The sequence below is a fragment of the Hordeum vulgare genome, chromosome 7H (assembly GCF_904849725.1).
Source record: "Hordeum vulgare subsp. vulgare chromosome 7H, MorexV3_pseudomolecules_assembly, whole genome shotgun sequence".
Taxonomy (NCBI): domain Eukaryota; kingdom Viridiplantae; phylum Streptophyta; class Magnoliopsida; order Poales; family Poaceae; genus Hordeum; species Hordeum vulgare.
The window spans coordinates 560,748,248-560,763,614 of NC_058524.1; positions in this window are offsets into that span (position 1 = coordinate 560,748,248).

Consider the following 15,367-nt stretch of genomic DNA (forward strand, 5'->3'; position numbering starts at 1 on the left):
TTGCCCTTGTTTTGGACTCTAGTTTACATGATTTGAATGGAACTAACCCGGACTGATGCTGTTTTCAGCAGAATTGCCATGGTGTTGTTTTTGCGTAGAAATAAAAGTTCTCAGAATGACCTGGAAATTTACGAGGATTTTTTTGTGGAATATATCAAAAATACTGGAGCAAGAATTACCTGGAGGGACGGAGCGAAGAGCCCACAAGCCCAGGAGGCGCGCCCCCTGGCCGCGCCTGGCAGGCTTGTGAGCCCCTTGGGGCTCAGCCGCCTCCAATTCCAGATCTATATATTCTCTCTCACCCGAAAAAAATCAGAGAGAAGAGTTCATCGCGGTTTACGATACGGAGCCGCCGCCACCACCTGTTCTTCCTCTGGAGGGCATATCTGGAGTCCGTTCTGGGCTCCGGAGAGGGGGAATCGACGCCTTCATCATCATCAACCATCCCTCATCACCAATTCCATGATGCTCTTCAACGTTCGTGAGTAATTTCATCGTAGGCTTGCTGGACGGTGATGGGTTGGATGAGATCTATCATGTAATCGAGTTAGTTTTGATGGGGATTGATCCCTAGTATCCACTATGTTCTGAAATTGATGTTGCTACTACTTTGCTATGCTTAATGCTTGTCACTAGGGCCCGAGTGCCATGATTTCAGATCTGAACCTATTATGTTTTCATCAATATATGTGTGTTCTTGATCCTATCTTGCAAGTTGTAGTCACCTACTATGTGTTATGACCCGGCAACCCCGGAGTGACAATAGCCGGAACCACTCCCGGAGATTACCATAGTATGAGGAGTTCATGTATTCACTAAGTGCTAATGCTTTGTTCTGGTTCTCTATTAAAAGGAGAACCTTAATATCCCGTAGTTTCCATTAGGACCCGCTGCCATGGGAGGGATGGAAAATAGATGTCATGCAAGTTCTTTTCCATAAGCACGCATGACTATATACGGAATGCATGCCTACATTACATTGATGAACTGGATCTAGTTACATATCTCCCCATGTTATAACTGTTACATGATGAATGTCATCCGGCATAATTATCCATCACCGATCCAATGCCTACGAGTTTTTCCTACTGGTCCTTGCTATGTTACTTTGCCGTTACTGTTGTCACTGCTGCTACTGTTACCGCTACTGCTGTCACTGCTGCTACCGTTACCATTGCTACCTTTGCTATCACGCTACTTTGCTACTGAAACTTTGCTGCAGATACTAAGTCTTTCAGGTGTGGTTGAATTGACAACTCAACTGCTAATACTCGAGAATATTCTTTATCTTCCCCTTGTGTCGAATCAACAAATTTGGATTGAATACGCTACCCTCGAAAACTGTTGTGATCCCCTATACTTGTGGGTTATCAAGACTATTTTCTGGCGCCGTTGCCGGCGAGGCCTAGCAATATTCTCTGAGTCACTTGGGATTTACGTCTGTTGATCACTATGAGGAATCCGAGAGATCCAAAAACTAAAGTCTTGTCCTCAACTACGAGGACACGTAAGGAACTTCCATCTAGCTCTGCACTTGATTCACCTTCAGTTATGAGTAAGTTTGCGACACCACCACTTGCTAGAAATTCTGATATGTCGCCTGTGCTTGATGATGCTACTTCTTCTATCCATGATGCTTATGATGATGCCTTGATTGATACTGCTTTGCCACTAGGTGCATTCCTTGATGCACAAATTGCTAGAGTTGTTGCTGAATGTGATGATACTTCTGAAACTGCTGAAATTATTGAAATAGAACCTGCTGCTTGATACGTTTTATATGCACCCAGTGGATGTTTGATGGTTTCATGCTATTATCTTGTCAAACTTTGGATGTTTTATATGCCTTTTATATCTTTTTTTGGACTAACTTATTAACTCAGTGCCAAGTGCCAGTTCCTGTTTTTTCTGTGTTTTTGACCCTTTTCAGAGGAAGATTTGAAACGGAGTCCAAACGGAATAAAATCCCCGAAAAGATTTTTTCCGAAATAGAAGAAGATCGGGAGACCTGAGAACCAAGGCAGGGGATCCCCAGGGACCCCAAAAGGCCCCCAGCCCCGGCCAGGGGGAGGGGGGGAGGCCGGGCCTCACGGGCTTGTGGGCCCCCCTGTATCTCCTTTGCCCAAGGTTTTGCGCCTATATATTCCCTAAAATCCCAGAAAAAATCAGGAGATCATCAAAAATACTTTTGCGCCGCCGCAAGCTTCTGTCTCCGCAAGATCCCATCTAGGGCACGTTCTGGTGCCCTGCCGGAGGGGGATTGGGATACGGAGGGCTTCTTCATCAACACCATGACCTCTCCGATGATGTGTGAGTAGTTCACCATAGACCTACGGGTCCATAGCTAGTAGCTAGATGGCTTCTTCTCTCTCTTGGATCTTCAGTACAAAGTTCTCCATGATCTTCCTGGAGATCTATCCGATGTAATCTTCTTTTGCGGTGTGTTTGTCGAGATCTGATGAATTGTGGATTTATGATCAGATTAGCTATGAATCTTATTTGAGTTTCTTCTGATCTCTCTTATGCATGATTTCATATCCTTGTATTTCTCTTCGAGTTGTGGGTTTTGTTTGGCCAACTAGATCTATGATTCTTGCAATGGGAGAAGTGCTTGGTTTTGGGTTCATACCGTGCGGTGACCTCACCCAGTGACAGAAGGGGTAGCGAGGCATGCATCGTGTTGTTGCCATCAAGGGTAAAAGGATGGGGTTTGCATCATTGGTTTGAGATTATCCCTCTACATCATGTCATCTTGCTTAAGGCGTTACTCTGTTCTTCATGAACTCAATACACTAGATGCATGCTGGATAGAGGTCGATGTGTGGAGTAATAGTAGTAGATGCAGAAAGTGTCAGTCTACTTGTCTCGGACGTGATGCCTATATGTATGATCATTGCCTTAGATATCGTAATGACTTTGCGCGGTTCTATCAATTGCTCGACAGTAATTTGTTCACCCACCGTAATACTTGCTATTTTGAGAGAAGCCTCTAGTGAACACTATGGCCCCTGGGTCTACTCCACACCATATTTTCAGCCTTACACTTTTACTTCGTTGCACTTTCCGCCTTCAGATCTCACTTTGCAATCAATCTTGAAGGGATTGACAACCCCTTTATAGCGTTGGGTGCAAGCTCTTTTGTGTTTGCGTAGGTACTCTGGACTTGACGAGATTCTCCTACTGGATTGATACCTTGGTTCTCAAACTGAGGGAAATACTTACTGCTCCTGTGCTGCATCGCCCTTTCCTCTTCAAGGGAAAAGCAACGCAAGCTCAAGAGACGACAGAAGGTTTCTGTCGCCGTAGCCAAAGGATTTCTGGCGCCGCTGCCAGGGATAGGAGAAGAATTTCTAGCGCCGTTGCCAGGGAGGATCAAGTCAAGAACTCATCCAAGTAAGTGTCGCCGACTCATCTCTTGCATATACTTTGTTTGCCAGTTGCCTCTCGTTTTCCTCTCCCCCACTTCACCAATTCGCCTTTTTTGGTTGCCTTTTTCGTTGCCCTTTTCTTTCACTTGCTTTCTGTTCACTGGTGTGCTATGTGCCTTCAATATGCTTGCATCTTCGCTTGCTGAAAATTTATTGATATGGATCCTCATCCACTAGCTAATCTCTTTAAGAGATCCGAGTATGTTGAACCAATTGCTAATGAGTTGAGTGCACTTGACTTTCTCTATGGAGTTTTGCTTGAGATGCGTGAATCTGAAAATCGGGATGAATAAATTCATGAAGTGATTCACGAGGGCTCCTTGAATAAAAAGCATGATTTCAATGGTTTCACTATAAATCCTATTAGTGACAATCATGCTAAAAATATGCAAAACCCTAAGCTTGGGGATGCTAGTTTTGCTATGTCCACTACTTGTTGCAATGATATTTGCAATAATATTGAAAGTGGGGTTGGAGAAGTCATGACTTTAGTTGATGATAATCCCACTATTTTTGAAGAGCGTCAACTTTGCATGCATGTGGATCATGAAAATAATATCCTTTGTGATAGCTATTTTGTTGAATTTGATAATGATCCCACATGTAATTTCTATGAGAGAGGAAAATATTGTGCTAGAAACTTTCATGTTACCAAATTACCCCTTGTTATGTGGAGATTGCTATTGTCTCTTTCTTCTTCCTTGCATATGGTAACTATTGGTTGTCTTGACAATCTGTTTTCCTATAAAATGCCTATGCATAGGAAGTATGTTAGACTTAGATGTGATTTTCACATGCTTTATGATTCTCTCGTTGTGCTTCAATTCTTGTCTTTTGTGTGAGCATCATTGATTTATCAATGCCTAGCTAAGGGCGTTAAACAATAGCGCTTGTTGGGAGGCAGCCTAATGAATTTATCTTTTTCTTTCTGTTTTGTTGCGTCCACACCATCATAATTCTGTTGTGATTGTGTTTTTTGTGTTTCTTTTTGCGTTTGAGCCAAGCAAAACCATTATGACTAGTCTTGGTGATGGTTGTTTAATCCTGCTGGAAAAAGACAGAAACTTTTCTCTCACGAGATGATTTGTCATTTTTATTCATAAAAAGATTTTGAGTTGATTCTTTTTGCTGCTGGTTGATCTGCCTTTTTCCCAGGCATTCATAATTTTTCAGAATTTTTGAGGTACCAGAAGTATACAAAGTATACAGATTGCTACAGACTGGTTTGTTTTTGACAGATTCTGTTTTTGTGGAGTTGGTTGCTTGTTTTGATGAAACTATGGATAGTATCGGGGGGGGGTACTAGCCATGGAAAAGTGATAATACAGTAGCCCAACACCAATATAAATAGAAATCAAGATTGCTACAGTACCTAAGTGGTGGTAGTTTGTTTTCTTGTGCTAATGTTATCACGAGTTTCTGTTTAAGTTTTGTGTTGTGAAGTTTCAAGTTTTGGATGATGTTCTCATGGACAAAGAGATAAGGAGTGGAAAGAGCTCAAGCTTGGGGATGCCCAAGGCATCCCAAGCCAAATTCAAGGACACCAAAAAGCCAAAGATTGGGGATGCCCCGGGAAGGCATCCCCTCTTTCGTCTTCTATCCATCGGAAACATTACTTGGAGCTATATTTTTATTCACCACATGATATATGTTTTTCTTGGAGCGTATTGTATCTTAGGAGTATTTTCTTTTTGTTATGTCACAATAATCCTTGCTGCACACCTTTAGAGGGAGAGACATGCACTCATCGTGATTTTGCTAGAATGCTCATCGTGCTTCACTTATATCTTTTGAGCTAGATAATTTTGCTCTATGTGCTTCACTTAGATCTTTTAGAGCAGGGCGGTGTGTGACTTGGTAGTTGGCTTATGCTATGAAAGTAGTCCCAAAGGTGATAGGTACCCAAAGAGGATACAAAAACCTCCATCTTCATGTGCATTGAGTAGAAAGAGAAGTCTTGATTCCTCTCAATTAGTTTTGAGACGTCGATTTGGTAATATTAAGAGTTATGTTAGTAGGGTGTTGTGAATCTAGAAATACTTGTGTTGAAGTTAGTGATTCCCGTAGCATGCACGTATGGTGAACAACTATGTTAGGAAGTCGGAGCATAATTGATATATTGATTGTCATCCTTTGTGTTGAGGTTGGGATCGTGCGATGGTTAACACCTACCAACCCTTCCCCTAGGAGTATGCGTTTAGCACTTTGTTTCGATTACTAATAAAAACTTTCGCAACAAGTATGTGAGTTCGTCATGACTAATGTGAGTCCATGGTATAGATGCACTTTCACCTTCCACCATTGCTAGCCTCTCTAGTGCCGCGCAATTCTCGCCGGTACACAAACCCATCATATGACTTCCTCAAAACAGCCACCATACCTACCTACTATGGCATTTTCATAGCCATTCCGAGATATATTGCCATGCAACTCCCACCGTCCCGTCTCATGACTTGTGCCATCAATCTCATATTGCCCTTGCATGATCGTAAGATAGCTAGCAAGATGTTTCAATGTTATACGCCAAGCTAGATCATTGCACATCCCGGTACACTGTCGGAGGTATTTCCTATAGAGTCATCATCATTTTGAGCTTTGAGCTGTGAGTAAATAAAAGTGTGATGATCATCACTATTAGAGCATTGTCCCATGTGAGGCAATAAAAAAAGAGGCCAAGAGCCCAAAAAAAGAGGCCAAAGAGCCCAAATAAAAAAAAGAAAGAGAGAAAAAGAGAGAAGGGACAATGCTACTATCTTTTTCCACACTTGTGCTTCATAGTAGCACCATGTTCTTCATGATTGAGAGCTTCTTGCTTTGTCACTACCATATGCTAGTGGGAATCTTCATTATATAACTTGCCTTGTATATTCCAATAATGGGCTTCCTTAAATTGCCCTAGGTCTTCGTGAGCAAGCAAGTTGGATGCACACCCACTAGTTCTCCTTTTGAGCTTTCCCATACTTATAGCTCTAGCGCATCCCTTGTATGGTAATCCCTACTCATTCACATTGATATCTATTAATGGGCATCTCCATAGCCTTTTGATACGCCGAGTCAATGTGACCATCTCCTCCTTTTTGTCTCACAACCACCGCCGCACTCTATTCCACCTATAGTGCTATATCCATGCCTCACGCTCATGTATTGCGTGATAGTTATAATTTTTTTGAGAAAGTAAGAGTGCGAAAACAATTACTTGGACAATACCGGGGTTGTGCATGATTTACATTAGTTGTGTGAGGATGATGGAGCATAGCCAGACTATATGATTTTGTAGGGATAACTTTCTTTGGCCCCGTTATTTTGAAAGTTCATGATTACCTTGCTAGTTTGCTTGAAGCATTATTGTTTTCAGGTCTATAGCAAACTATTATTTTGAATCTTACGGATCTGAACATTCATGTCACATGAAAGAAGTTACAAAGGACAACTATGCTAGGTAGCATTCCACATCAAAAATTCAGACTTTATCACTTCCCTACTCGAGGACGAGCAGGAGTTAAACTTGGGATGCTTGATACGTCTCCAACATATCTATAATTTTTGATGGTTTCATGCTATTATCTTGTCAAACTTTGGATGTTTTATATGCCTTTTATATCTTTTTTGGGACTAACTTATTAACTCAGTGCCAAGTGCCAGTTCCTGTTTTTTTCGTGTTTTTGACCCTTTTCAGAGGAAGATTTGAAACGGAGTCCAAACGGAATAAAATCCCCGAAAAGATTTTTTCCGAAACAAAAGAAGATCGGGAGACTTGAGAACCAAGGCAGGGGGTCCCCAGGGACCGCACAAGCCCCCCAGCCCCGACCAGGGGGGAGGCCGGGCCTCACGGGCTTGTGGGCCCCCTGGACCTCCTCTACCCTAGGTTTTGTGCCTATATATTCCCTAAAATCCCAGAAAAAATCAGGAGATCATCGAAAAAACTTTTCCGCCGCCACAAACTTCTGTCTCCGCAAGATCCCATCTGGGGCACGTTCTGGTGCCCTGCCGGAGGGGGGATTCGGATACGGAGGGCTTCTTGATCAACAGCATGACCTCTCCAATGATGCGTGAGTAGTTCACCATAGACCTACGGGTCCATAGCTAGTAGCTAGATGGCTTCTTCTCTCTCTTGGATCTTCAATACAAAGTTCTCCATGATCTTCATGGAGATCTATCCGATGTAATCTTCTTTTGCGGTGTGTTTGTCGAGATCCGATGAATGGTGGATTTATGATCAGATTATCTATGAATCTTATTTGAGTTTCTTCTGATCTCTCTTATGCATGATTTCATATCCTTGTATTTCTCTTCGAGTTGTGGGTTTTGTTTGGCCAACTAGATCTATGATTCTTGCAATGGGAGAAGTGCTTGGTTTTGGGTTCATACCGTGCGGTGACCTCACCCAGTGACAAAAGGGGTAGCGAGGCACGCATCGTGTTGTTGCCATCAAGGGTAAAAAGATGGGATTTTCATCATTGGTTTGAGATTATCCCTCTACATCATGTCATCTTGCTTAAGGCGTTACTCTGTTCGTCATGAACTCAATACACTAGATGCATGCTGGATAGCGGTCGATGTGTGGAGTAATAGTAGTAGATGCAGAAAGTATCGGTCTACTTGTCTCGGACCAGATGCCTGTAACATCCCAATTTTCTTAAATTAGGATGTTAATAGATCATTCATATGCATCTCATATTTTTCTATGCATTATTTGCCTTTATGAAAAATTCTATTCATTATGCAACAACGGGAAATTTATTGCAGTGGAGATAATGTGACTTCTCCCCGTGTCAAATAAAAGTGCATAATGTTTAGAATGTTATTTGAAGTTGTCCGATTTAGTTTTGCAAATTTTTATAAAACTCCAAAATTATTTTTAGTGCAGTTTTTAAATGCACGTTGTGGCCTATTGCATAAAACTGTATTATCAAAATTTGCATTAGGAGGAACTAGGGTTCCTATAGATATTATATATATATAGTATATATTAGAGGTATAATATTTTCTGTTTTTTTAGTATATTGGTATATATTTTCTGTTGTGTGTAATAAGTTTTTTTAATATTTATGGTATTTTCTTAGCCAGAAATATATCTATATATATATGAGTAGGTATTTTTTTCCCTGTAGCGGTATTATTTAAAAAAAAAAGAGAAACCCACCAGCTGGCCAGGCCGAGCCAGCGGTCAGCCCAGCCAGCGCCCGAGTGCACCACGCAGCACCCACCAGTGCTAGCGCCAGCCTCCAGGTGGCCAGCTCCACCGCACCAGCACCTGCTCGCGGTTCCCACGGGGCCACAGCCCCAGGCCCCACAGCCCCAGCTCTCGATCCCTCAGCTCCCATCGCTCCTGCCCCAGACCAAGCCGGACACAGCTGCCCACGAACCGAGACCGAGCACGCCTGGACACCTCGCCTCGTTTCTTCTCACGCTAGAAGGGTCCCCGCACTTCGATCGATCGCGAGGAGATCGAGCACGCCACCTGCACGCCGAAATTGCCAGAGCGCCGCCTCAATCGCCGGAAGGTCCCGATCCAACACGACCTCAACCCGTTCCTTGTCGAGTTCGTCCACCCGTTTGCCGGAGCCGCCGTCACCGCAGTCCGTTTGAGCACCATCGGAGGAGCCACACCGAGACCGTTCCGTTTTCCCCCGCTGTTCGTGGTAAGCACGTGCGCACGATCCGATTCATCAAACCCTGATGAACAGTTTTAGGAAGAAATTAAGTTTGTTTTTATCTGTTTTTAGGGTGGTCAGATTCTCGATAAAATTTTGAAACGCGTTTATCTTTTTACTCGTAACTCCGAATAAGGAAATTCATTTTCCTGTGATCTCGTATTTATGAGTAGAACATGATAGAACCAATAGTTTTCAGGTTTGCAAAATTTCAAATTTTATTTGAATCAGATTTGATTTAAACATACCGGAGGCCATATTTTGCAAGCCGTTTATCCGACCTAGTTGATTATTTTTGCGTCATGATCGTATCAGCATGTAGATGATTTTATACCTACTGCCATGCTATTTATGCTTTGGTTTTAAACAAGTTGTTTTATTGCCGTTGGCTTTATTTGGTGTTATGTGATTGTGGTGATTGATTGGTGTCATTGCTTGCAGCGTGTAGATTGTGCGGAGTGCGACGCAAACTATTGTCAGGAGTGTGACTTTCTGAACCAGAATCAAGGCAAGTTACATGTTGATCATCCTTTACCTATTATTTTTCTATGCATGTAGTATTATATCACCCTATGAAAATTATGCATGTATAGGAATATTATTATTATTGCTATGCTTTTGAGCTATATCCCCTTGTCATGAAGATCGTGTTAGATAAAGTTTTGCTATGCTATGTAGACGGGGATTGGTTCCTGTATTCATTGAGATTATGTGAGGATTACTACAAAATAAATTTGAGTAGTAATTAAGGATTTAATTCACCTCTCGGCGGATATGGTATTGCTGGGTGGTTTCAAGAACATCATGGTATCAACCCTCTAAATGTAAGTGGATGCCGCCCAGGTTCAAAAAGATCAAACAGACTTAGTGACTAGTAGCTTCCTTGTGCGACCACTGGCTATTATGGGCTCTGGCTTAGTTGATCAGTTGTGGAAACCTTACCCGGATGTGCCGGCTGATGTAGCTATGATAGGTGGGATGGGCCTCCTATGGGACTAGGTGACTGCTTCTGAAAGACTTCGTCTCAATCTTCGGGTTGGGTCCAGTGGGTACAACGTACTAACCTCTGCAGAGTGTATAAACTAATCATGATTAGCCGTGTCCCCGGTTATGGACAATTTTGAGCAGCTAGGCCATTACAGTTGTTGGATGATCTTGACAGATGACACACTTAATAAAACTTGGTGGGAAACTTAATGATGGTAATAGGTTGGAGTTGGAGATGCCAATTCAACCATATGTGAGTTATTGTAGCAAACAAACTAAAACTTGACTATTAGGTAGCTATGAGGGTAAAATCAACTTTGTGCAACATAACCATCAACTTTTCTTTTGTTATACTATGCATATACATGTAGGTCTGTTATATTACTTTTCCTGTGTAACTTGCCAATATATTCAAAGTATTGACCTATATGGCTGCAACGTATCATGTTGCAGGATATTCAGACGAGGAGTAAGGTACCGTTAGGGTCGCGAGTCTTCACGCAACATCGCTAGTGGGCTATGATGGAACTCATCGTTATTATTCTGCTACTTTTCCGCTGTTTAATAGAATAGAGCTAGCTAAGTGCTATCCAGATTATTACATTTTTTAAATTCTGGATCATACGTTGTAATAAATGATGCACTTGCTATATCTGGTTTTCATCTATACTGTGTGTCCTAGCGAGTCGATCCAGGGACTAGCACAGTAAAGCACAGATACTCAAATCCTTCGAGGTTTGGTCGTTACAATGCCTATATGTATGATCATTGCCTTAGATATCGTCATGACTTTGCGCGGTTCTATCAATTGCTCGACAGTAATCACCCACCGTAATACTAGCTATTTTGAGAGAAGCCTCTAGTGAACACTATGGCCCCCGGGTCTACTCCACACCATATTTTCAGCCTTACACTTTTACTTCGTTGCAGTTTCCGCCTTCAGATCTCACTTTGCAATCAATCTTGAAGGGATTGACAACCCCTTTATAGCGTTGGGTGCAAGCTCTTTTGTGTTTGCGTAGGTACTCTGGACTTGACGAGATTCTCCTACTGGATTGATATCTTGGTTCTCAAACTGAGGGAAATACTTACTGCTCCTGTGCTGCATCGCCCTTTCCTCTTCAAGAGAAAAACCAACGCAAGCTCAAGAGACGACAGAAGGTTTCTATCGCCGTAGCCAAAGGATTTCTGGCGCCGCTGCCAGGGATAGCACTGCTTCACCTGTTAGAACTAGCTCTCCTAGATATGAATTGCCTGATATACCTGAGGGTTATGTTATGGAGGGAGAGGTACCTGAGGACTTTCTTGCTTGTAAGGATAGCTATGATCTTGAGAATTTATTGCGCAAGTGGAAAGAGAAATCTATGATTGCTAGGATGAAATACGATCCTAAGTTTGCTACTTCACCCATGTTTGTGACCGATAAGGATTATGAATTCTCTGTCAATCCAGAGTTAATCACTTTGGTCGAATCTGATCCTTTTCATGGTTATGAGTCTGAAACGGTTGTAGCACATCTTACTAAGCTGCACAATATAGCCACCCTATTCACGAGTGAGGAAAAGATCCGACACTACTATATCCTTAAGCTATTTCCTTTCTCGCTAAAGGATGATGCTAAGACTTGGTTCACTTCTCTTGCTCCTCGTTGTGTGTGTAGTCCCCAGGATATGATCTACTAGTTCTCTGAGAAATATTTTCCTGCCCATAAGAAACAAGCTGCCTTGCAGGATATATATAACTTTGTGCTAGTTGAAGAAGAGAGTCTCCCACAAGCTTGGGGGAGGCTTGTCCAGCTACTTATTGCTTTGCCTGATCACCCTCTTGAGAAAAATGAAATACTTGATATCTTCTATAATGGACTAACCGATGCTTCTAGGGACCACCTAGATAGTTGTGCTGGTCTTGTTTTCAGGGAACGAGCCGTGGAACAAGCTGAGATTCTATTGAATAATATCTTGTGCAATGAGAATGCTTGGACTATTCCCGAACCACCTCCGAAGCCAACTCCGAAGAAAAGAGGTATCCTATTCCTCAATCCTGAAGATATGCAAGAAGCTAAGAAATCTATGCAAGAGAAAGGCATTAAATCTGAAGATGTTAAGAATCTACCACCTATCGAAGTAATACATGGCCTTGATAACCCGACACAGGTAGTAGAGGTAAATTCTCTTCGTAGATTCAATGAGAGTGATATTCCTTTTGATAAACCTGCTAGCTTATGCTTAGATGAATTTGATAACTTTGTTGTTAAACAACAAAGTTTCAATGATTATGTTAGCAGACAATTGGAACAAAATGATCGTATGCTTTGTCATTTAAGTGCTTTTGTGGATAGAAATGTCAATGACCTTAAGCTTTTGAGTAAACATGCCTATATTGTCACCACTCAAGTAGAACAAGTACTTAAGGCTCAAAATAACTTGCTCAATGAGTTGAATGACAAGTCTGTTAGAGTTATCACTAGAGGTGGTAGAATGACCCAGGAACCTTTGTATCCTGAGGGTCATCCTAAGAGAATTGAACAAGATTCTCAAGGAGTTAGCACCGAGGCACCTAGTCATCCTAGGAAGAAAAAGAAAGATGATAGGAACTTGCATGCTAGCAACCCTGTCGCTGTTACACCCGAGAATACAAACGATGTCGCTGTTTCTCATGCCGAAACACAATCTGGTGATGAACATGAGCCTAATGATAATATCGATAGTGGTGTTCATGTTGATGCTCAACCTAGCAATGATAAGGATGTGGAGATTGAACCAGTTGATCTTGATAACCCACAACCTAAGAATAGGAGATACGATAAGAACAATTTCATTACTAGGAAGCATGGTAAAGAAAGAGAACCATGGGTTCAGAAACCCATGCCCTTTCCTCCCAAACCATCCAAGAAAAAGGATGATGAGGATTTTGAGCGCTTTGTTGAAATGATTAGACCTGTCTTTCTGCCAATGCGTTTGACAGATATGCTCAAAACGTATCCTTATGCTAAGTACATGAAAGATATTGTGACTAGCAAAAGGAGGATACCCGAGGTTGAGATTTCCACCATGCTTGCTAGTTACACCTTCAAGGGTAGAACTCCTAAGAAACTACGTCATCCTGGAGTGCCCACTATACCTTGCTCCATTAAAAGAAACTACGTTAGAACTGCTTTATGTGATCTTGGAGCCGGTGTTATTGTTATGCATCTCTCTCTTTATCGTAGACTTGAATTGGATGAGTTGACACCCACTGAAATCTCCTTGCAAATGGCCAACAAATCAACTGCTTTCCCTATTGGCATTTGCGAGGATGTGTCTGTTGTAGTTGCTAACGCTACTATCTTAACAGACTTTGTTATTCTGGATATTCCTGAGGATGATGCCATTGCGGTCATCCTTGGAAGACCCTTTTTAAACACTGCAGGGGTTGTCATTGATTGCAACAAAGGCAATGTCACTTTCCATGTCAATGGTAATGAGCATACGGTGCACTTTCCGAAGAAACAATATCGAGTACATTGCATCAATGCTATTGAAAAAACTTCATCGATTCTTATTGGGAGCTTTGAAATCCTTATACCTACTGTTAAGATGAAGTATGATGTGCTTGTTAGGGATATGCACATCCCCATTGAGGTAACCTAGTGACTATTCGAAAATTCTCCTATTTTATGCGATTCGAAAAAGTTTGTCAAGGAGACTTGATCAACTTCATTGACAGATTTCTTTTGATGACCATGAGATGGATGAATCTAGGAGTCACAACCTTCTGTTCCGAGCTTTTACTTTCCGTTGTTTAGAAGAAAAATGTTAAATTTAGCTTTATTTTCCTGTTTTCTGCTTTTTGTGTCCCTTAGAAAAGTGTCCCAAAAATAAAAGTTCTTCAAATGCCCTGAGATTCAAGTATGATCTTTTCTGGAATTTTTGCAAAATTCTGAGATAAAGATGCACGAGTGGGCCACAAGACCAGGAGGCGCGGGCAGCCCCCCTGGCCGCGCCTGGCAGGCTTGTGGGCCCCAGGTGGCCCCTCCACTTATTCTAGCTCCCATCTCCTTCTCCTACCTCCAGAAAAAATCATTCCACAGCTCAAACCCGTGTTCTTTCTCTTCTTGCTGCGTTTTTCGATCTCTTTGTGCAAAGCCCCATTCAGCAAACTGTTTTGGGGGATTGTTCCTTGGTATGTGACTCCTCCATTGGTCCAATTAGTTTTTGCTCTAGTGCTTTATTCGTTGCGTATTATTGCTGCCTTGGTGACCCTGTTCTTGAGCTTTGCATGTTAATTTTAGTTGGTCCCAAGTAGTTTTGATGCATGATATGGCTTCTAGGCACTTGTAGGAGTAGTTGCTATGACTTTTGTTGAGCCTTGTTCACTTTTATTTTGAGTCACTAAAAATTTCAGAAATCTTCAAAGAAAGAAAAGGGAAAAGATGAGGAGATCCTAAGAGGCTCTTCAAGCCGTGACCCCAAGGAAGATGAAAATTGGGAAGAAGAAACCCAAGTATCCGGTCCCCCGAGTTGCAGAAGTTCGAACATGCGAGTGGCCAAGCGATGTGTTCTTACGTGTCGCCGGTCTTTATGAGGATTTTTATTACTTGGTGGAGAACGCAGGCCTTACCGCATTTGTTGAAGATAAGTGTCCACAATACCTCCTCCTCTCTAATATTTTTGTGCAAAGCTTTAATTTCTATCCAAGGAAGAACCCTCCTATGGTTAGTTCAAGTTATATGATATCCCCCAGCGCATGTCACTTCAGGATTTTTGCAATGTTTGCAAATTACCTTATGTTGGGGATATTCATGAACCTCGTCCATGGGACTTGGAGGCTTTCATTGATACTATTGATGTGGGAGAGGAGAGAGGAGTGTCTTGCGCTAGAGTTGCTAGTGTACATTTTCCCGTGCTCTGATATCTCTCATTATTTGTGGGAAAATGTTTGATTGGCCGTGGGAAAGCTGGGGCTCTTAGCTCCCCAGATCTTGCAGTCTTGCACGAAGCTCTTTATAATGATAAAACTTATAGCTTGGGCACTTTAGTGGCTCAACGGTTGAACACGAATCGTACTAAAGGCGCTGTTTATGGAGGTATCTATGCAACCCGTCTTGCTAAACATTTTGAGATACCTATTAGACTGCATGAGGAAGAAGAGATGCTTCTTCCTGAGAGATATCTATATTATGATAGCATGGTTCGCCATGACTTTCTTGACAAAGATATAAATAAGAGGATGATTTATAACTTGGTATTTAGTCAGGGTACTCGTGAGACTATTACTTTGCCTGCTCCTTCTTTATTCAATCTTCATCTAGGTAGGTAC